This window comes from Carcharhinus amblyrhynchos, chromosome 7 (genome assembly GCF_965287045.1).
Source record: "Carcharhinus amblyrhynchos chromosome 7, sCarAmb.v2.hapA, whole genome shotgun sequence".
Lineage (NCBI taxonomy): Eukaryota > Metazoa > Chordata > Chondrichthyes > Carcharhiniformes > Carcharhinidae > Carcharhinus > Carcharhinus amblyrhynchos.
In genome coordinates this window covers 57,514,891-57,539,226 of record NC_137330.1, presented here as the reverse complement: position 1 = coordinate 57,539,226, position 24,336 = coordinate 57,514,891, and the positions used below count along the sequence as shown (strand labels likewise).

General features: G+C 39.1%; 1 protein-coding gene across 2 annotated transcripts in view; it reads left to right on the top strand.

The window, feature by feature from the left end:
• supt3h (SPT3 homolog, SAGA and STAGA complex component) overlaps positions 1–24,336 on the top strand; it is a 430,545-nt gene that overhangs the window by 20,181 nt on the left and 386,028 nt on the right. The window lies entirely within an intron of this gene.

Sequence of the window (24,336 nt, the reverse complement as noted above, 5' to 3'; positions counted from 1 at the left end):
CTCATTAGAGTTTAGAAGAATGAGGGGAGATCTCATTGAGACGTATAAGATGATGAATGGGATGGATAGGATAGCGGTGGAAAGACTCTTCCCGCTCAAAAAAAGACAGTAGGACTAGGGGGCACAGCCTCAAGATAAAAGGGGGGCGGTTTAGAACGGAGTTGAGGAGGAACTTCTTCACTCAAAGGGTGGTGAATCTCAGGAATTCTCTGCCCGTTGAAGTGGTGGAGGCTGCCTCGCTAAATATTTTTAAGACACGGGTTGATGGGTTTTTGATAAGAGAGGGGATTAAGGGTTATGGGGAGAGGGCGGGAAAGTGGAACTGAGCAGCGACAGATCAGCCATGATCTTATTGAATGGCGGGGCAGGCTCGAAGGGCTGGATGGCCTACTCCTGCTCCTATTTCTTATGTTCTTATGTTCTTATTAATAATAAACTTTAACTTTTTAACTTTATCCTCAACTTTATGAATGTATTGGATGCTAATGGGGAAAAATGTACTAAAGGAAATTTGGATTTGTATGTGCAAATTGAGATTTGTTTTGTGAAAGACAAAAATAAAACACTTCCTCTCCCTGCACCATAGAATAAATTTACAGGCAGTTTAAAAAAGGGAATGAGTTAAAAGAAACATTCAAAATAGGCTGAAAATTAAAAGAGTGATGGTATTAAAGGATTTTGTTTTTTCCCCCTCAATTTTCATTATTGAGTACTGACTGGAACTATCTTTTAGACTGGCTATTGCTGCCCAAAGTCTCCATTGATTGTCACAATAATTAATCAGTCTGGATTTTAACATTTTTTTCATTAACATCCTATTGTTACAGATTTACTTGTCTGGATGTCAGAGCTAAGTCTGCCTTAACATTGGCAGGTCAGTTACAGCTAGCCTCAGCGAATCAGAGTTACAGCTTTTGCTATCTAAATTGGACTTTCTTTTTAGAGGAGTCCATAGGTATGCAATTTAGCCTTTTATTTAGAGCGTTTCTGTAATTCTGGTTGTGTTTTGTCGTGATCATAGGCACTAAATAAACGGTGCCTAAATTTCAATGTACCAAGGTAACTTACACTGGAAGCTGGCACAGATGGGTGCCAGTGAATGCACATCTGATGTTGATAATGGAGTCGATATTTTACTGCATACAAAAGGAGTTTTGAAACAAGCATAGAAACATAAACCACCAAAATCTCTCTAGAAATGAAAGATCAAAGTAGGTTTTGGCATTTCAATACTGTATTTGGGCTGACAGGTTTGTCAGTGCATTTATAGAAATAATTATTTCCTGTTCTATTTGGTTACAATGTCTGATTTCTTCTGCCTTCATGGAGGTCTTTAATTGAGATCACTTGTGCACATGCATGACAGGAAAGAAAAGGGCTCATGGGAAATTGAAATGGAATAAGAGTGCCTATAATGGGGTGAAAACCTTAACTGTAGGAAATTTGGAATAAAAAACAAAAATGTTTTGGGAAAATGTTGCCTTGCATGCTAAAGCCTTCCTATATTGCAACAAATTATGGCTTCCTCAGATAACAGTTGCTTGGAGCAACAATTCTGCATTTAATTGACTATCACAGCCTGTAATTTAAAATTACTAAAAGGTCTACCATGGCAGTAACATTTTTTGAGTTTCTTAGCTTTGTTAGCTTCATTCATGAAGATGCAAATATAACTAGTTGCAATGTGAATAATAAAATTTGATGAACAACAAAACTGATCTTGAAAAGACAATAGTATAATTGCGGAGCGCTTTTAGTGATTTTTTTCAACTACATTTTCATTATTTAATAACTCTTTTTAAAGAGTTGACTTCTACCTTTTTGTTTCATCTGTATGTCCCAACCTTTAACTTGAAGTAAAACATATTTGGCAAATTACTTTAATTTAATGCTTTATGTTTCCTGGTTGGATGTTTTAAAATTTTTAAGGTGTTTGGCTACATGGATGCTTGATGACATCATTGCTGCTGTAAATGCCCCTATAGATCATGCCATTGCACAAACTAGACCTGAAATTCTTGGCAGAGATCACTAGATCTCTGAACGTGATTTGCTTCAGAGTTAGTGGTGAATGCGCTTTCTTTGTCACTGGCTGCAAAATCCAGGCCTGATCTCTTCTGACCTATTGGATCTAAAATAAGATGGGGGGAAACTTTAACGTCCATCTACTTTTGACTTCCCTTGTACACTGATGAATGATTCCAGCCAGTTTAAAAAGAAGTGGTAGAGAAGGAGAATTCCAAGTTAGCATTGAATGTTAAGGGGGGAGCAAACAACAGAGAATTTTCAGAGCTCTAATAGAATGATGCCAACCTTGATATCACAACAAGTGGAGCTGTAAGAGTAAGTATATTGGATGAATAAGCAGCAAATGATCTCATTTTTCTTTCACTAGAGCAGTCTTCAATTGGAGAACCCAGAGGTAAGGGAGCACAAGGCAGTTGGTAAATAGATGGTGTGTTTTTATAAGTTAGCATTGAGTGAGACAAAAAGTATGGTAGCAAAATAAGCCTGACTGGAAGGAACATACACACAAATAGAAATGGTGAGATTAGAATCTGTGTGAAGAGGATGGAGCAGTAGAATCTGAGGGAACTAAGATCAGCATTGAGGGTAATGATGTAAAAATTTCAGGTAATCAGTATAATTAAATTGGGTTTTAAATCTTATTTATTTTTAAAGTTTTATATTTTATTTCTAATAAATGTAGTTAGTAATCCAATAAATATGATTACAGGTAGGGCATCTCAATCCCATCAGACATCCATCCTGATTCACGTGAGAACTCCAGGACACTTTTTTCATGGAGACGAAGCAGAAAAAAGGATTATATTACAGATGTCAGGTGGATAATACAAGTGAGAATTAGGCTGAATAAAATATATTCAGTGGAGAAGTGAGAAAGGAAATTGGAGGCAAGGAGAGAGTACAAGAGACAGCTAACATAAAAGGGAATCCAAAAGGCAAACAAATAGTAAAGGTCCCCTATGCAAGACTTCTTGAGAAGGTGAGGGGGCATGGGATCCGAGGGCCTTTGGCCTTGTGGATCCAGAACTGGCTTGCCTGCAGAAGGCAGAGAGTGGTTGTGGATGGGTCTTTTTCTGAATGGAGGTCAGTCACCAGTGGAGTGCCCCAGGGATCTGTTCTAGGACCCTTGCTGTTTGTCATTTTCATAAATGACCTGGATGAGGAAGTGGAGGGATGAGTAAGTAAGTTCGCTGATGACACGAAGGTCGGTGGTGGTGTGGATGGTCTGGAAGGATGTCAAAAGTTGCAGCAGGACATAAATAGGATGCAGGACTGGGCGGAGAAGTGGTAGATGGACTTCAACGCGGATAAATGCGTAGTCGTCCATTTTGGCAGAACCAACGGGATGAACGAGTACACTATCAAGGGCAGGAGTCTTAGTAGTGTTGAAGAGCAGAAGGATCTTGGGGTCCGGGTCCACAGGACTCTTAAATCGGCCTCGCAGGTGGAAGAGGTGGTCAAGAAGGCGTATGGTGTACTGGCCTTCATTAATCGAGGGATTGAGTTTAGGAGTCGGGAGGTAATGCTGCAACTTTATAAGACCCTTGTCAGGCCTCATTTGGAGTACTGTGCGCAGTTCTGGTCGCCTCACTATAGGAAAGACGTAGAAGCTATTGAAAGGGTACAGAGGAGATTTACAAAGATGTTGCCTGGACTGGGAGGCATGCCTTATGAAGTTAGGTTGAGGGAGCTGGGTCTCTTTTCCCTGGAGAGACGAAGGTTGAGAGGCGACCTGATAGAGGTTTATAAAATGTTGAGAGGAATGGATAGGGTGGATTCTCAGAGGCTATTTCCCCGGGTTGAAATGGTTGCTACGAGAGGACACAGATTTAAGGTGCGGGGAGGAAAGTACAGAAGTGATGTTAGGGGTAAGTTTTTCACTCAGAGGGTGGTGAGTGAGTGGAATCGGCTGCCATCAGTGGTGGTGGAGGCGAGCTCGCTGTGGTCTTTTAAAAGACTTCTGGATGAGTATATGGGGTTTTATGGGATTGGGGGTTATAGATAGGTGTTGATGTGATCGGCACAACTCGTGGGCCGAAGGGCCTGTTTGTGCTGTAGTGTTCTATGTTCTATGTTCTAGATGGTAAAAGGAGACATTAGGCCAATTAGGTAGCAAAAAGTAAGTGTCTACATGGAGACAAAAAGCATGGCTAAGGTACCAGATGAGTTGTTTGCATCTGTATTTGCCAAACTAGAAGATGCTGCCAAAGTCATCATGGAAGAAATGATAGTTGTGACACCTAGGGGACTAAAAATTGATAGAGGAAGAATCAGGCTGGCTGTACTCCAAGTAGTTTAGTCACTAGAATTGGGGGGATGCGCCTGAGAATTTGGAGAAAATAAGGGTGGAAATTGCAGGTGCACCAGCCATAATCTTCCAATTCTCCTTGGACAAGGGGTGATACCAGAGGACTGGAAAATTGCAAATGTTATATCCTTATTTAAAAAAAAAGGAGTAAAGATACCCTGAGCAATGTACAAACCTATCAGTTTAACCTAGATGGTGGGAAAGATTTTAAAAATGAGAGAAAATTAAATTGCTTGGGCAAATGTGGGTTGATTAAGGAAGACCTGCACAGATTTGATGAGGGAAAATTGTGTTTAGCTAGTTTGAGTTATTTGTTGAGGTACCAAAGAGAATAAAAACCAGTTGGTGTACATTGACTTGAAAAAGGTGATTGATGAAGCATCACATAATAGGCTTGCCAGCAGAATTGAAGCCCAAGACACAAAAGGCACATTGGCAGCATGGATATGAAGTTAGCTGGGTTGCAGGAAACAGTAATAGTGAGCAATTGCTTTTCTGACACTAGGACTATAGTGGGACTCGTCAGAGATCTGTACCAGAGCACTATCTTTCTTGATACATATTCGTGACCTACTCTCGGGAGTACAGGGCTCAGTTTCTGAATTCACACGTGACAAAACTTGAAATTAATGATAGGCTGATGGAATAGCTAGACCCCCGGCAGAAAAATAGAATGCAGCAAAGTGTGAAGTGATATATTTTGGTAGGATGAATGAGGAAAGGCAATATAAACTTAAAGGGTACAATTCTATAAGAAATTCAGGAACAGAAATAGCTGGGGATATATGTGCATAAATCATTGAAAGTGGCAGGGCAGGTTGAGAATATGGTTAAAAGCGTACAGGATGTTGGGCTTTCATTCCAGGGATGAGGGACTTCAGTTACATAGATTGAGAAATTGGCGTTGTTCACCTTAAGGAAGAGAAGATTTAAGAGGAGATTTGATTAGAGGTGTTTAAAATCATGAGGGATTCTAAACAAAGTTGATGAAGAGAAACTTTTAATTGGTGGAAGGGTTGAGAACTGGATGACACTGACTTAAGGTGATTGGCAAAAATGTGTGAGGAGAAACTTTACACAGCAACTGGTTAGGATCTGGAATGCACCAGAGAATGTGAACAGTAGCTTTGGTAGTGGCTTTCAAAAGGAAATTGGAGAAGCACTTAGAGACAAAATTTACTGGGCTAAGAGGAAGGGGTGAGGAAGTAGGAGTTATTGAGTTTTTACAGAAAGCTGACACAGACACAACAGGTCAAATGTCTTCTACTCTGCTGTAACTATTTTATGATTCTATGATTTCATATCTTCAGGATAGAGGGTAATGCTAGCCGAAGCCTGGGAAGATGATTAACCTTTTTATAATTCTGACTGAAAATTTATTTGTAATAAACTTGTCTGTTTACTTATATTTGAACATAAACTTAAGTTTCTCTTAATGGCTTAGAACAGGGGTTTCCAAAGTTTACTGATTTTTAGTCGTTATAAGTTTTGTCCAATTGAATCATGTAAGCAGCATATGAAATTGCTTTCATTTATATTAATTTGCAGATATTAATTGATCTTGCTGTATTGTTTTAGACTGTATTCATCAAAGGAAAGTAAAGTTTATTTATTAGTCACAAGTTACTATGAAAATACCCTAGTCGCCACACTCCAACACCTGTTCGGATACACCGAGAGAGAATTTAGCAATTTGCCTAACCTGCACGTCTTTTGGACTGTGGGAGGAAATCGGAGCATGTGGAGGAAAGCCACACACATAGGGAGAATGTTCAAACTCCATACAAACAGTGACCTAAGCCAGTTCCCTGACCCTGAGGTAGCAGCGCTAACCACTGTAACATCATGCTGCCAATGAGGCAACAATGCTTTTAAGGACAGCTTTTTTAGAACCACGCCTCAAGCATCATTCAGGGCCAACCAGTGATTAAAAAATGCAAGTGCAAGTAGCACTGAATTCTTTGGATGTCAGAGACTGGATTAGCAAGGCTTGGTAACTTCAGGTAGCCCATGACTGTAAACTGAATCCCTCTTCTAGAAGGAAAAACAAATTATAAAAATATTATAAATGTTTACTGGAGCAGTGGTAGGAGGTGGTCTCTAATGTTCTGTGTTTTTCCTGAAATTAAGTGTACATAAGAATAAGTGCTGGGTTCCCCCCCACATTCACATCTACATCATTTATATATATTTTTGAGATATATATCTATATATAAAAAAAGGATGTAGATGTGAATGTGGCAGGGGGATGATCAGTTTGCGAATGTTAAGAAGATTGACAGGGTGGTTAATGATGAGGAAGAAGGTCTTACGTTGCAGGATGATACAGACAAGTTGGTCAGATGAGCAGATCAGTGGCAGATGGAATTTAACACTGAAAAGTACAAGGTGATGCACTTTGAAAGGAGTAACACGACAGGACACTAGGAAACTCAGAGGAACAGTGTGATCTTGAGGTGCTTGTCCACAGATTCCTGAAGATGGCAGGCCAAGTTAGTGGTGTAGTTTCAAAAGACATTATGGACACTTGCCTTTATCAGTCATGGCATAGATTATACTTATAACTTCGATTAGACCACAGCTCGAGTGCTGTGTGCCATTCTGGTTACCTCATAGGAAGGATGTGATTGCACTGGAGAGGTTGCAGAGGAAATTCACTGGAATGATGCCTGGTATGGAGCACTTGAGCTATGGAGAGAGGCTGGATAGACTTGATTGTTTTATTCAGAGCAGAAGGAGGCTGAGGATGGACCTGATTGAGGGATTTGGATAGGATGATTAGGAAGCAGCTGTTCCTCTTAGTTGAAGAGTCAGTAACGAGGAGACAGGAGGTTTAGAGAGATTTGAGAAAAAGTCTTTTTACCTAGAAGGTGGGAGTCTGGAATGCGCTGCCTGGAGGATGGCCGAGGCAGGAAACCTCATAATTTTAAAAAAGTGGTGGATGAGGACTTGGAATGTCATAACATTCAAGTCCGTGGGCCAAGTGCTGGGAAGTGGGATTAGTGAAGGTTCAGTGTAGATTTGGTGGCGCAGACTCAATGGGCCTATATTGGACAACTATGATTATACTGAAGTAGGTAGTTTTCTGTTGTTCCTCCCACTGCCCTTTGCTCCCTTGCTCCCCCCTGCCAGCCACCCCCTTCATCTTTCTGTCTCTATCTGCCGCATCCTCTTGTTGCTTTTTTTGCTGATCTTTTTAATTTCAGTCAACAAGGTGTTATTTGCTCAAGAATTTTAATAGAGGGACTAATAGCACAAAAGAACAAATTTTCATCAGTGGAGTGATTGCTTTCTTGGGGAACTTCAATAGCTCACCCAGTGAGCCAGTGTAGAATCGTTGGCAGCAACTTCAGGATATTTGCATTTTGCTATGCAATTGTGGATTCCAGAAATTGCTGTCCATTTAATGACTTTACTATCATTACTCCTATGGAATGGATAATGACCTCTGGAGTCCACACACCCATAATTAAATACCAATTTTCATGTTATTCAATACATTTCAATTGTGAGACAATCAGCAAGTTGCCATTTGTGTAGGGTGGCACATGTTGGACTGCAACTTCTGGATTTTTGCATCTGTTCTTGCCCTGTGTTGCTGTAGCATGTGCTTATGAATAACAATAAGTGCCATTAGTCTCCCTCTTATTTAGACAGCAACTTATAAGTCATTGTATTAAAACATTTTTAACATTTTATGACATTATAAAAGAATGTTTACCTAAAACGCTAATTTAGTAACAACGCACAAATGGAAGGTAAACTGAAAATTTTGAACCAATCATGTGTCTTTAAAATAAAAGATACCTTTTTAAATGCATTAGAAGCATTAGGTTAACTGCAGCCATAATAGTACATATTTGTGGCAGCATAGTTTGCAAATGGATTGGCTGTTCAGTGGAAGATGGTCAGTGCTCCGTAAAAAAGGCCTCCAAATTTGGCTGCTTTGCACATGCAGGAATTTCTCTAATTACATTTCTAATTAGTTTTGGCATAGTGTTTGTGGATGGCTGTTAATGGGATGGAATGAATATGCTCAAAGAAATTTTATGCAAGTATTTACATGGTGAAACTTTGCCACAAAAATGTAAAACTTTTTTCCATTCTGTCTCTCCAGTGGACCTTAATCACTAGGTTGAAATTTAAATAGTTGGAAGCATAGTTTGAATTTTTGGAATCATGGTCACAAATAAATGAACAGCCAGGTTATTGAAAAAGCAGTATTGCTTTTCGTATTTTTATTGTTCAGCGTTATGACCAGCAATCATCTTGGATTGTGCAACAGAGCAGAGGTTAAATGTTTCCTGAAAAAAACATTGTTCAGTATTCTATTTTAGAATAAGTTAGGAAGTCCTATATGAAGGAATATTCTGTTTCTTCCCCCTTGCTTTTTCCTCCACCACTTTTAATTTTTATTTTCATTTATACTGAAGTCAAACTATTTGTAATAGCCGTGCATGACAGCTTTATGTTTTAAGATGACAGCGTTTTAATCCATGTGTCCACTTTCACTTACTTGATATGGAAAGTGCCCCCCCCCCCCCCCATGCAAATTATCACACTTGGCTGATCAGATAATTGGACAGCATGCTAAGAAGCTGTCAAATTCAATCTAATCGGCTGGAAGGTAGTGCTAGAGATAACAGAACCAATCCAGTTGGATAGTAGAACAGTATGCACCAAATAGACAATTTAAGTGAAGCTTTTCAATACATTTTCTCATCAATGTGATGCTCAGCTGGTTATCTGGAGTTTCCTCCCTAAACCTTCACCTTAAGACCCTCCTTCAAACCCATCTTTATGACCAAACTTTTTGTCATCTCTCCAAATCTCTTCCTCAATGGCTTTGTACTCTTATTTTTCTGAGAATTCCACTTTAGAAATGAGATATCAATATCATATGATGCTACATAAGTGGAAGTTCTTTGTTGCACATGTTGAGAAAAATAACATGGATTATTAGCAATAGATGAAAAATCTAAAAGCAGATTTGATGCTTATGACGACGGTACACTTTGCAAAAGACGTGGAAATTGGGGTTGTTTAGAATTGGAATTTAAGGAGTTTTTAAAAAATTTTATAGCTGTAAATTTGCTTTTCACACATTTAAGTAATTTGCAATGTCCATATTGTAAATTATCCAGAAATGTGATAATTGTAATTAAACACACAGTTGATTAATCATGCAACTTTACAATGCAGTGCATTCTGGGACATCTTATTAAACAGATCCACTCCCATGGAGGCATTATTATAATTCTCTCATATGACTAATAAAAGAAACAGACTAAACTGTTGAGCAAGAATAAGAAAGAAAAGGCGTTGCTTTTATCTGGTGTTTTTCTTTTTCTCAAAAAAATCACCAGTTGTGCTTCTGCATGTCTCCTGTAGCTTTTCTTTCACTTCCTGCACAGTATTAATCTGTTGTCCTATAAATCATCTTGGATGCTTTGCTACATGAAAGGCAACATCTAAGTAAAAGTTGCTAAGAAAAGCAGTCCGAAGAGTTAAGGAGGAAATGGAAATGTGTACTGTTATGGAAGTTGAATGTAGCAATATGAATTTCTTCTAATAAGAGAATTGTCAAAAATCTAGCAATGAACATCCAAGCTAATTTAAAAGCAGTCAGGATTGACCCATGAATGTGAGGCCACAGAGATAATTGACATAATGGAGTAGCATTGGTGTGAAAGACTGTCAGAGATTAGGTTTAAATATGGAGGTGAATTGCTAATGTTGGGCATCACTTTAATTGCAGGGAGCAGTAAAGGGAAAGGTTGTGTGTTTGAGGCTATATTTGTTTCTAGGAGTGGAAAGTGCAACTGGAAAGGGAATGAAAGGAAGGAAGTGAGAAAGGACACTGTTGGTAATTGAAATCTTGGACATTACCATAAATAGTTGTTACAAATGTTGACTTTTCATAACACCTTCTCTCGTACTGTATCACTTTTCTCTCCTATAAGCAAATCCTACATCACTTGTGACCATTTTACATTGATTGCTTGGTATCCTGTCATATGACAGCGTAAACTCTCTGAACACCAGGTTTAAGTTCAACAGGTTTACTTTGAATCATGAGCTTTTGGAGTGCAGCTCCTTCATCAGGAGCAGTGCTCCAAAAGCTTGTGATTCCAAATAAACCTGTTGGACTTTAACATGGTATTGTGTGAACCGTCTTACTGTGCCTACCCCAGTCCAACGCTAGCATCTCCAGCAAGAAAATGCCTTGTTGGATGAACTAAATACTGCTCAACTCTCTCACTTTGAGGGCTGACTGATAAATAAACCAAGATCACTTATAAGCTAACATATTTCCAAATGATATTTGGACAAGCAGAATGTTCAGATTTTTTTTGTTGATTTGTAATATAAAAATAACAAATCCCATACAGTCTTAATTAGAGGGTTAAATTCATTTTGAGCTTGCAGTTGGTGCTAAGATTAATGAAAGGGTTCTCTCCCATTGTTTCAGATTTCTGTAGTCTTGTTTGCCCTCCAACTAAAAAGAAGCGACATAGTTGACCCCGATCCTTTTTCAAAGACTATTAAACTGCCAATTAAATTTGCTACTGCCATCCTAAGTGTGGTCCTAGTAATAGATCCCTATCTCTTTCATTTTCTGCGAGCAAATGAATGAAGCTCTTCCAACATAATGCATATGAATAGTTACTGGAATGTGTTATCAAACCTCCATTGTCTGAAACCGATTGTATTGATTAAGAAATACCATTCTAGACAGAGACTTGAATGCAATCTAAGTTACGGTTCTAAAATGCTCTGTGGATTTAATCTCATGAGCTAACAAATATTAATTACTGGTAATTAATTACTCCTAGCCAAGATAGTCAAAACATTTGGAAATGCGATTCTTGTGTTATGATGAGGTTGATGAGTTGTCATGTCTTGAAGATGATGATGAAGTTAACTGATGGTGAAGTTGAGGGAAACAAGGTGAATGATGAACTAAATTCAGGATGAAATTGCAAGCAAGTTTTTTGCTGCTGAAGGGAAGGGAGGAAGGTGATTTCAGTGAGGGAAAGCTCTGGAGGACTGCTAGACAATAAATGAGTTGAGAAAGGTAGTAGAGATATAACATGTTCAAAATTTAAAAAAGGAAGATATCTGTATGTGGAATTAAGGTAGATAGCCAGGACACTATGAATCTGATACAGAGCAGTACCCCAGCATTGACCACAAAAAAGGCCAAAAGAGGGCTCAGTTAACTAAAACATATACTATCTGTTCAGGATATAAACAACTTGTTTCTTCAAGAGTTGTAAAATGTTGTTAGATCATAATCTGCATGAAGAACTTTGCAAGTTGATGGTTTAAGATAACGGAATAAAAATATTGTTGCAATAAAATGCCTGACCTGATTTTAAGATTAATTCAATATATAAGGTTAGATGTTACAAAAGTAATAAAAGGACAAAACTTAAAACTTTCTATCTGAATTCATGTAGCATTCAAAACAAATGAACTGAAATTGCAAATAGAGATATGTAAGTGTGATCTAATAACCGTTACTGAGCCATGGCTGCAGGTTGGCATAGATTTGAACGTAAGTATTGAAGTGTACGTGACTTTTAGGAAGAATAGGAAATTTAGAATACATTGAGAGGTGGCTTTGTTAGTTAAAGATTTTCACACAGTAGAGAGGGATGATCTGGTTCAGGACACCAGGATATAAAAGTGGTTTGGGTAGAGAGGAGGAATGATAAAGGCAAGAAGTTGCTATGGTCGTGGCAAAGGTGAGAAGTGTGATCAGCTTTGAGCAAGTGAAAGGATGGAGGAAGGGTGAGAAGAACAAAAGGGAAAGGTCAGTGATAGAATGAAGGACAGGAAAGATTAAGTAACTGCTGCTTGGAAGCACAGAAAAGAAATAAACAAGAGTGAAACCAGAAGCAGCAAAGAAATAATGAAGGTACTGAGGGCAGAGGTTGTGGTCTGAAATTTTTGAAGTCATTTGCAAGTTCAGCACACTGCAAATTTTTAAAAAAAATTTAAGGTACACTTCCTTGTGCTTAGTTGAAACAGTGCAGCAGATTAAGGCCAGAGAGGGAACTAAGTGGAGAGTTAAAGTGATGACTGACTGGAATCTCATGATCAGGCTTGTGGGCTGAAAGCAGTCACTCAATCTGTGTTTGATCACCTCAATGCAGAGAAAATCGCATTGTGAGCAAGTATATTGCTGTTTTTGCTGGAAAATGTGTTTGAGGCCTTGAACAGCGTGGAAGTAGAAGAGTAAATGTTGCATCTCCTGTGTATTAATGGAAAGGTGCTAAAGAAAGACAGATTGAGGACAAGATCGAAGTACTGAAGAGGAACTTTAGAATTCTCTTTCTGAAATGGTTGTTGAGGCAGAATCCTTGAATACCTTTAATGTGGAGATGTTAGCGTTGGACTCGGGTGAGCACAGTAAAAAGTCTCAACATCAGGTTAAAGTCCAACAGGTTTATTTGGAATTATGAGCAACGCTCTGAAAGCTCGTGATTCCAAATAAACTTGTTGGATTTTAATCTGGTGTTGTGAATATCTTTTAAGGCAGAGGTAGATAGATTTTTTTTAATGGGAGGGGAGTGAAAGGTTATCAGGAGTAGGTCATGTTACCATAGAACCACAGAATCCCTACAGTGCAGAGGGAGGCCATTTGGCCCGTTGAGTCTGCATAACTCTTCGAGAGAGCATCCCACCCAGCCTCTTCACTCCCCCCTATCCCTGTAACCATGTGCATTTACCATGGTCAATCCACCTAACCTCCATATCTTTGGACTGTGGGAGGAAACTGGAGCACCCGGAGGAAACTCACACAGACAGCAACCCAAGGCTGGAATCAAACCTGAATCTCTGGCACTGTGAGGCAGCAGTACTAACAACTGTGCCACCGAGGTTAAAATCACATCAGCCTTGATCTTATTTAATAGTGCAGCAGGAACGAAGTGCCGAGTGGCTTACTAATGCTCCTAATTTGTACGTTCATATTTGAAGGCTCATTGCTAATTTCATTTCATTTCTGGCAGCATGGTGGCATAGTGGTTAGCACTGCTGCCTCACCACTCTGGGGACCTGGGTTCAGTGTGTGGGGTTACAGGAAAGGATGGGACAGAAGGCCTGGATAAGATGCTCTGTCAGATACTGAACGGCCTCTTCTACACTGCAGGAGTTCTACGATGAACTGATGGTTTTCTTTTTATCATTTAATGTAATACTTTTATTGGTTTAAGAATCTTGTTATAGCACAGTAATTAATATTCAGTAACTGTTAGTTTTAGCTTGTGGTAAGTAGAATAAATTCAAACCATTCTCCATAACCAGATGAAACTTTGTTATTGAAATACCTAGGAGGTTATATACTTGTATATAAGTTTTAAGTACGCAGGTTTGAGCTCTTCACAAATGTCCACAAGCAACCACATTATTTGTAGTAATGTTACTGAAAAAAGGTTGATTTATGTGACGTTTGAAATTTGTAGCCTTTGGCTGTTGAGGTACAGTTGGTACATGCCTTTTTTTCAAAGAACAAAGAACAGTACAGCACAGGAAACAGGCCCTTCGGCCCTCCAAGCCTGTGCCGCTCATTGGTCCAACTAGACCATTCGTTTGTATCCCTCCATTCCCAGTCTGCTCATGTGACTATCCAGGTAAGTCTTAAACGATGCCAGGTGTCTGCCTCCACCACCCTACTTGGCAGTGCATTCCAGGCCCCCACCACCCTCTGCGTACAAAAAAAGTCCCTCTGACATCTGAGTTTCTATGTATAAAAGCATGCATTCAGGAATTTGAAATCATTTATGCCATAAAACAGGATTAAATATGACACCTAGTCAATTTCTGACTCACATAGCACCATGGGCAGTCATAACATGTGTGGCTATTTTATTTGCTATTAATCAGGCAGTTTAACAATTAAATTATAGCAATAACAATATAATTATCTCTTTCCATTTCAGCATAGAAAACAAGTATAGGAGATCTTGTGACTGACTGTCCTCGTATTTTGATCTGCAGTACTTCAATTTGTTTCTGCAACTGATCATAGTTATTTTTCCTCTAAAATATTACATTAATGCAAATTTACTGAAGGCCAGAGAAATAGAACAGGACCAGCTTTATATTATAATAAAAAAACAAAATGCTGGAAGATTACTGATCTGAAACATTAACTCCGTCTATTCGTGGATACTGCCAGATCTGCAGAGTGTTTCCAGCATTTTCTATTTTTATTTCAGATTTTCAGCACCTACAATATTTTGCTTCAGTGCCAGCTTTGTGAAGTTCATTTTAAATTACAGCCATTGCTGCAAAGACTGATGAGTTAAAAAAAATTACAACTTTCAGTTGAACATTTCTTGATGAAACTTCCATCTACTGTTTTTCAGAAATACTAACTGAGTATTGAGATGATGCTCGAAAGGCATCTTACATCAATGTCAGAATTGTTAAAGTGCAGAGGGAGACCATGTGGCTCATTGTGTCTGCACTTGCTTTCCGGAATGAGTGATTCACCTCGTACCATTCCCCTGTTTCTCCCTGAAACCCTGCACATTCTTCTTCTTCAGTTTACATTTGACTCCTCATCTAGAAGCATGGGAATTGCTGAACAGAATCATGCAGCGAATTTCCCTTCACTACGCAAGGGAGATGCTTTCTCATCAGTTAACTGCAAGCATAATTTTACTCATAGGAATACTTGATTCCTTGCCATTACTATATGCGTTGCTGTTCCAATTATGCAGGTGCATTATTTGGCAAAAGGAAATTCTGTTCTTTTAAATTTTTAGTAGTTTTCAAACAGAATCCCGATAGACCAGTTTCCCAGTGCAAGTAGTAGTTCCAAGTGTGAATTGAAAAATAATTTATTAACATATATTCCATACTTTACATAACTTATGCCACTTGGAGCTATTTGTCCCTAGTCCACTTGATCTCAACAAGAAGGAGAAGTCAGTATGCCACTGGTCAAGCAAGAATTAATAATCAAACTGATATTCTGAAGTAAAAAGTTAGTTACATGCAGTTTAGTGTGGCTGGTAAATAGGCAGTGTGAATAGTCAGCATTCAGTCGTTTGTGATGAGATACTAAAAGAGAGATGCTCAACATGACATCACCAGACAAATCTCTTCAGGGCAAACTGCAGTGGAATTTGGAATTGATTTTACGCCTTAATTCTATTCCCTCTGACTGTTGTTTTGAGATATAACTACTCCCTAGTAGATGATTGTTTTTCAGTTACTTTAAAAAAACAATGCTAAATGGGTCCTGCTTGTTTATACAGAGTTCCGTTAGGACAAGTCCTAATTTGAAATAAACAGCACTAATAAGTTGGTTGGTTAACCAGCCAGCAATTTAGGGGCTGAGAAGCGTTTCTAAAAGGCATTCAATGTTTGTTTACCAAAGATTATGTTCAGGATGAACATGCAGTGTGCTATTAATTAAGTCTCAAGTCACCAACAATCATTGTTATGGTTTGAAAGGATAGTTGAAGGATGTTTTGGAAAGTTTTCTAAAACTGATGTATAATAAAAATAAAAATTGTGGTTAATTACAATACCTGTGAAACTAATTTGTCTTTTGATTTAATTGAAAATACTCTTTGTTGCTTTTACTTTTAATCTTTAAAGCTGAGATTTATATTTGAATAAAGTGAACTTAGAATTTCTACAGTACAGAAAGAGGTCTTATCTTAGTATATTGTTTGGTGATCCCTGATGTGTGAGATTGCCTTCTATTTTTCAGTGACAGCTTGATCGAAAACATTCATCTGCAAGAGGGAATCAGAAAAATAGTAACGTGGGAAAGAATAATAATTGGAGATTATCATCTTGAGTCTTTCTCTCACTTCATTGGTGATAGAAAGTTATCTGCACATTGCAGGACTAGCAACAGCATAAGGAGACACAGGTCCTCTTTTGTTGACTTTCTGATTAGCACTTTGAGTGCTAGAAGCAAGTAGCAAGCTAGTACGTCTTTGGAAGAGGAAGAAACACTTTGGATGAGGTGATTTCCAACAGGTCTCCCTCCCATGCTCACTCCTTTTGTGAAGAGATGAAGTGTGGCACAATAGGTTGGTTGATAGTGTAGGGGAAAATAAAATGTTTGTATTGAAAACATCAGATTTCGTCTGTTGATACCAGCTTGGATAAATTTAGTGCATGTCGCATTAAGCTTGCAGGGGGTTGTGGGGGCAGGGGGTGCGCTTGTATTCAATCCCTCATCTTTGCTGAGTTAGCTGTACAGTTTACATCAGCATTCCAATTACTTTTCATTCGCTATTACCAGAAATGTTTCTTGAGACAGAGCACATTTGAGCTCCGCTAAGATAGTTTCCATGATTGCATTAGCTGCTGTCACCCACTGCCTAGATTCATGAAGAATAGTCACTTGGGTGAGGCATCAGAGATTAAATACTGACTGGGCAACCTTACCACAGTCGTGAGTCATAGTCTAAAGAGGTTTTTGTAGGGCAGATATAGTAGAGGAAGAGAAAATTGGTAAACTTTGAGTTGGAGGTGAAGGACATTAATACTCAAATGGTATCAGAACCCGCTGTTTGTGATATATTTAAACCAACATTCCAAGAAGTGGACAGTTTGAGCAATTCTAAAACATCAGGTGATGTATTAAGAAGGCAACAACGACTGTTTGCCTAGCTTTGTGAAGCAATGTAAAGAAGAAATGTGGTGAACAGAGAGTGCTCATTAACTACATAATGTTCATTCACAGAACAGCATGAAATGTATCTTCTTATTCCTTTATGGATGTGAATGTTGCTGACAAGGCCATCATTTATTGCCTATCCCTAATTGCCCTTAAGAAGGTAGTGAGGCATTGTCTTGAATATAGCTGAGTGGCTTGCTTGGCCATTTTGGAGAGCAGTTAAAAATCAATCACATTGCTGTGAGCCTTGAGTTACATGAAGAGCATAATGGGTAGCAACAGGCAGGTTTCCTCCGTTAAGGGGCACTGTGAACCAGATGGGTTTTGTCAGTGAACTGATTTCATTTAATAACATCTACTGTTCATTTAGTAACATTTCTAAAACCTAGATTAGGCAACAAACTCTTGGGTAAGAGTGATTATTGCATCATAAAGTTTAGATTAACCAAATAGAAGAGCAAGGAACAATGCAATGTGTCGCTGTTAAATTGAAAGAAGGCTAACTTCATGGAATGTGAAGAAATTGAGCCTGGTAACATGACTGAAGATTGACAAGAAAATCTGTAAAGAGCAATGGCTGACCTTTAAGGAAGCAATGTTTCAAGACAGGCTAGATAAAATCCAATAAGGGTGTAAATTAAGGGAACTGAAGTTTGGGCTCTTAGATTGACAACAAAAATCAAGAAAGTGATGAAAAAGAGGGTGAACGCACATATGCAAGTGAGAAGTAGGTCAAATGTAATAGTTGAGGGGGAAATAGATGAGAAAATATGGGATAAGAATGGCAGTCAACGAGAGTATCCAAAATCTTCTACTGCGTAAATGATAAGCAGGTAGTAAAAGGTGGAGTGGGCTTATTATGGGCAAAGAGGGTGAACTATGTTCAGGAGAACAGCACAATGTTTGAATACTTTGTATTGGTGCTTACTAAATGGACATTGAGAATATTGGTAGAATAGCATTGAAAGAAGAAGTAATGGATGGAGTGAAAATTGGTAAGAAGGATGCATTGGAAAGGTTTGTTATGTTAGAGTAGATAATTTGATCTGGATGGCTTGCACCCAACGATGCTAAAGGTAGTGTGAGTGGAAATAGCAGAATGGCTTGCTATAGTCTTCCAATCTAGTTCTCATTCTAGATACGGGAGAACTGCCAGAAGATTTCTGAGTGCTAAATGTGACACCTTTATTCAAAAAAGAGTACAAGATGACTAACTACAGCCCAGTTATTTTAAGATCATTAGTGGGTAAGATTTTTGAAATAAAGATCAACAGGAACTCTGGAGATGTCTGAGTTAATTGAAGAGAGTAAACACAGATTTGTAGAATGCTTATTTAATCTAATTGGCATGGACTGCAATTGTTCAAGAAGGTAACTCATCATTATCTTCTTGAGGGAAATTAGGGTTGGGGAATAAATGCTGGCCCAACCCATGATGCCCGCATCTCATAAATCAATTTTGAAAAATTTAAATAAAGTAACATGCGGTGCATGACAGAAATGCAGGGGATGTTGCTTATATGAATTTTAAGAAAGTATTTGATAAGTTGCAACGTAAGATGCCGGTCGATGACACTGAGGCTCACAGGATAGGAGTCATCTCAGATAAAAACTTGTGTTAAGGACAGAAAATAGTGAACACAAGAATGTAATAACTAGGAGCAGGAGTAGACCATCTGGCCCCTCAAGCCTGCATCACCATTCACCATGGCTGATCTTTTGTGGACTTAGCTTCACTTACCTGCCCGCTCATCCCAACCCTTAATTGCTTTACTGTTCAAAAATTTAACTATCCTTGCCTTAAAAACATTCAATGAAGTAGCCTCAGCTTCTTCACCGGGCAGGGAATTCCACCGATTCACAATCCTTTGTGAAGAAGTTCATCCTCAGCTCAGCCCTAAATCTGCTCCCCCTTATTTTGAGGCCAAGTTCTAGTCTCACCCGCCAATAGAAACAACTTTCCTGCTTCCATCTTATCTATTCCTTTCATAATCTTATATGTTTCTATAAAATCTCTCCTCATTCTTCTGAATTCCAATGATGTCCCAGTTCTACTCATAAGCCAACCCTCTCAACTCTGGAATCAGCCTAGTGAATCTCCTCTGCACCTCCTCCAGTGCTGGTATATCCTTTCTGAAGTAAGGAGGCCAAAACTATACACAGTGCTTCAGGTGTGGCCTTGCCAGCACCATATACAGCTGCAATGTAACCTCCTCATTTTTAAACTCCATCCCTCTAACAATGAAGGACAAAATTCCATTTGCCTTCTTAATTACCTGCTGCACCTGCAAACCAACTCCTTGTGATTCTTGCACAAGGATGCCCAGGTCGCCCTGCACAGCAGCATGCTGCAATTTTTTAATCATTTAAATAATAGTCCATTTTGCTGTTATTTCTACCAAAATGGATGACCTCACGTTTACCAACATTGTATTCCATCTGCCAGACTCTCGCCCACTCACTTAGACTATCTATATCTCTTTGCAGACTTTGAGCGGCCTCTGCACACTTTGCTCTGCCACTCATCTTAATGTCATCTGCGAATTTTGACACTCTACACTTAGTCCCCAACTCCTAATCATCTATGTAAATCGTAAACAATTGATCCCTGAGGCACTAGTCACTGATCGCTGACCAGAAAAACACCCATTTACCCCCACTCTTTGCTTTCTTTAAATAACCAATCCTCTATCCATGCTAATACATTACCTGTAACACCGTGCACATTATCTTATGTGGCACCTTGTCAGATGCCTTCCGGAAATTCAGTAAAACCAAATCCACAGGTTCCCCGTTGTCCATTGCACGTGTAATGCCCTCAAAGAATTCCACCAAATTCGTCAAACATGATCTGTCCTTCATGAATCCATGCTGCGTATTACCAATGGGGCAATTTATATCCAGATCCTAGCACTGAACCTTGGGAAACATCATTGTCTACTATCTTCCAGTCTGAAAAACAGCCAGAACTCAGTCTTCACAGTAGAAGACACAAATAAAAATTGATGACAGGAAGTTAACTTCTGTAGTAGGGAAAATGTTTGAATCTATCATCAAGGAAGAAATAGCTTACAGTTACCTGCCTTTTGTCTATCTCCTTTTCTAAACAGTACTGTCACATTTGCTGTTTTCCAATCTGCAGGAACCATCCCAGAGTCCAGCAAATTTTGGTGAATTACCGTTAGTCCATTTGCTATTTCCCCCCGCCATCACTTTTAGTACCCCGGGATGCATTTCATCAGGGCCAGGAGACCTGTCTACCTTCAGCCTTGTTAACTTGCCCAACACTACCTCTTTCGTGATAATAGTTTCTAGGTCCTCACCTGCCATAGCCTTCCTGTCATCAATTTTTATTTGTGTCTTCCACTGTGAAGACTGAGTTCTGGCTGTTTTTCAGACTGGAAGATAGTAGATAATGATGTTTCCCAAGGCTCAGTGCTAGGATCACTGCTTTTTGTGCGATGTATAAATGACTGGGATAGTGGAATACAAAGTAAAATTTCAAAATTTGCTGATGATCCCAAACTTGAAATGTGACACACAGTGGAGATGATACAAATGACTGCCATGTGCTATAGGCTAGCAGAATGAGCAAACATGTAGCAGACAGAATTTAATGCAGTGTGAGGTGACACACTTAGGTAGAAGGAATAGAGAGAGACAATATAGATTAAATGGCACATTCTTAAAAAGTGCACAGGTTTAGAGGGGTCCAGGGGAGTCCATGTGCACAGATCTTTCAAAGTGGCAGAACAAACTGAGCAGTTAACAGAGCATATAGGATTGTCATAAAGTCACAGAGAGAAAGGACACTTGCCCATCATACCATGTCCATGTCAGCCAGAAAACAACCCCTTGGCCCAGTCCTACTTTCCAGTATTTGGTTTGCACCCCTGTAGGTTATAGAAATTGAGGAGCATATCCAGACATCTTTTAAATGATTTCAGGGTATCTGCCTCAACTACCCTCTGGCACTGAGTCCAGACCCCTACTACTCTCTGTGTGAAAAGATTCTTCCTCATTTCCCCTATAATCTTTCCATGTCCCTTAGTCACTGATCTCTCTGCTAAGGTAAATTAACCCTTCCTACCACTCTATCAAGGGATCTTGGGCTTTTACAAATAGAGGTATTGAGTACAAAAGCAGTGCAGTAATGCTCAACTTGTATAAAGCTCTGGTTGGGCCACAACTAGAGTACTACATCCAGTTCTGATCACCATCCTTAAGGAAGGATGTGAAACTCTAGAGAGGGTGCAGAAGAGATTTAACTGAATGGTTTTAGGCATGAGGGAATTTCACTTCAAGCCTTGGGTTGGAGAAGCTTGGCTTGTTCCCCTTGGAGCAAAGGAAATTGAGAGATTTGACAGATGTACAATTTTATTTCAGGTTTAGATAAGGTAGACAAAAAGCTGTTTCTGTTAGCTGATTGTACAGGGACTAGTGAACACAGATTTATGATTTTGGACAAGAGATACTGGGGGAATGTGAGGAAGAACTTTTTTATGCAGTGAGTGGTACTGAAGATCCTGATGGTGGTGGAAACCAGGACATTGAAAATTCCAAAAGCAAACAGATGGATACTTGAGAGAAATAAGTTTGTAGGGTTAAGAGCAGGGGAATGGGTTTTATTGGATTGCTCTACAGAGCGTAACCTCCTTCAGTGTGTTTATAACTCGATGAAAAATCTTTCCCTTAAGGAATAACATCAACAACCCAAGTGCAATGAAGGTTGGTCTGCAGCTTGAATAACAGTCATAGAAATCCTCTAAAGTTGATGTTATTAAGGGCACTAATGTGTAGTGCAAATTTCAGTACTGATGGCAACTGTAGGCTTCAGTACTGTATTAAATTAAAAGTGTTTTATTTAATTACCTTGAAATACTGAAAATGCATGTTTACAATGTAAATTTTAAATTGGCCAGCATAGCCAATATCAACTCATCAACATTATGAAATTGAAAATTAAGTAAGTTGTGAAGAAATTAATAGAAATGGTTGCCGTGGTATGGGATTGTTTATTATTAAAATGGCATTGTAGAGACACAGATTTGGAGTCTATTGTCCCATTTTAACATGGAATCATTTTTACGTGAAGGATTTTTAATGGTTTGGCTTTAATTCAGTGTCATTAAACGACAATAAAATCCATGGGCCCAGAATGCATTATGCAATGATATGTTTTTCGTCTAGGTTATTTTTCACTCCTCCAAGTAATATGATTTATACAAATTTGTAGAGCTGGAGCTGCTGTGGTTTGTGAATCATCTCTTAATTCTTCTCCAAACAAAAGCTTTATTTTTTTGCAAGAGATCTAACCAGAATACGAAATGAAACCTCATTAGAGCTGTGAATAAAACAGTGAAGAGCTCTAAAAACCCATACTGTCTCTGGAGACAACAGAACAGTTATGTGGGTGAAATACATAATCTTGCTCTTTTTTTGCTTGTGTGCCCCTGTGTGACAAACAGTTGGTCTGTTGTCTCACCATGATGATTCACAGTCACTTGAAAATAACAGTTTGTAACTTGACAGTCTTCCTATCAACTTCAGTTTGAAGGCCATGTACTTACACAGAGTGTAGATTACCAAAGTAACTATTGAGAACTTGTATTGAAGATGAGTCAACTTGAGCTTGTGAAACCATTCTTTATATAAATTGAAGTGGCATTAAATTTCAATTGCTAAAAGCATTGAAAGTAATGCAACTGATAATTTACCATGTTGTAGAATATAAATGTGCAGAGAGAAAAGAAAGCACTGGATAATTTTCTAATTTGAACTTGGTTGTTAATAAAACCATTTTTGTATAAAATTGCTTGCTCACAAAAAATTTAGTCAGTGGCCATAGATTCTGTTTAGATGACTAAATGTTTTATCCATGTCCTCTTGTTCGAGACTCTTCCCCCTAGTGATAATAACTCACCTTTTGTCTCACAAAACCGATCAATCTCTGTTTTGAACTATTCAACTGACCTAGCCTCAACAGTTTTTGGGGCAGATTGTCCCCAATTTCAGCTACCCTTTGTGTTGACCTGCTTCCTATTATCATTCATAAATGAACCAGTACTAATTTGAAGGTTATATCCCCTTGTTCTTGAATCTCTCACCAGAGGGAATAGTTTCTTTTTATTTGCCTTATCAAATCCTTTAATCACCTTAACCACCACAATTAAATTCCCCCTTGGTCTTCCACTATCAAAAGAATGCACAGAAACTTGTGAGAACAAGTTTTGCTTGCTCACAAACAATTTAGTCAGTGGCCATAGAGCATTATAATTGGAGTTTGAACAATTAGAAATTGAACAAGTTAACAGTCAACTTATAAATTTGTTTCATGAAAATGCAAGCAAAGGGGCAGTGCTGGGGTGGGTCCAAGTGGGATCCCCATGGGTGAGGGAAAGGGGTGTACATTTATTTATGGTAATTAGGGCGAGAGGGGAGGTGGGAGAGTGAGCATTGATGGGGATGGATGGAAATGCTGATGGTGATGCAGTAGGGGGAGAAACGTGGATGCCAGTAATGATCATGGGGAGCAGAGGAGGTGGATTCTGGTGATGACTGGGGGAGGGGGTGGATGTCACTGATGATTGTGGGCTACCCTTGAAAATTCTGCGAGGGAAGGGGGAGGTTATTTTTCTTTCAGATCAAGGTGCCCTGATCTCTATACAGCCAGTCATGCCGGCCCTGAGAGTCCCCATCAGAGTGAAAGTGTAAACCACACCCACTCATTTCTTTTAGTCCTAGAAAGGATCAGAAGCTTCAAGTTTTTAGGTGTCCAGATCACCAACAACCTATACTGCCCCCCCCCCCCCCCCCCCCCCATGCCGACGCTATAGTTAAGAAAGTCTACCAATGCCTCTATTTTCTCAGAAGATTTTGGCTATGACTCTCACCAACTTTTACAGATGCACCATAGAAAGTATGTTGTATTACCGCATGGTATGGCTCCTGATCTGCCCAAGACCTCAAGGAATTACAAAAGATTGTGACTGTAGCCCAAACAATCACGCAAACCAACCTCCCACCCATTGGCTGTCTATACTTCCCGCTGCCTTGGAAAAGCAGCCAGCATAATTAAGGACACCACGCACCCCGGACGTTCTCTCTTCCACCTTCTTCTTTCGAGAAAAAGATACAAAAGCCTGAGGTCACGTACCAACGACTCAAGAACAGCAGCTTCCCTGCTGCCGTCAGAATGGACCTATCTTGCGTTAAATTGATCTTTCTCTACACCCTAGCTATAACTTCACACTACATTCTGCACTCTTCTTGTTTCTTTCTCTATGAATGGTATGCTTTGTCTGTTTGGCATGCATGAAACAATACTTTTCACTGTGTGTTA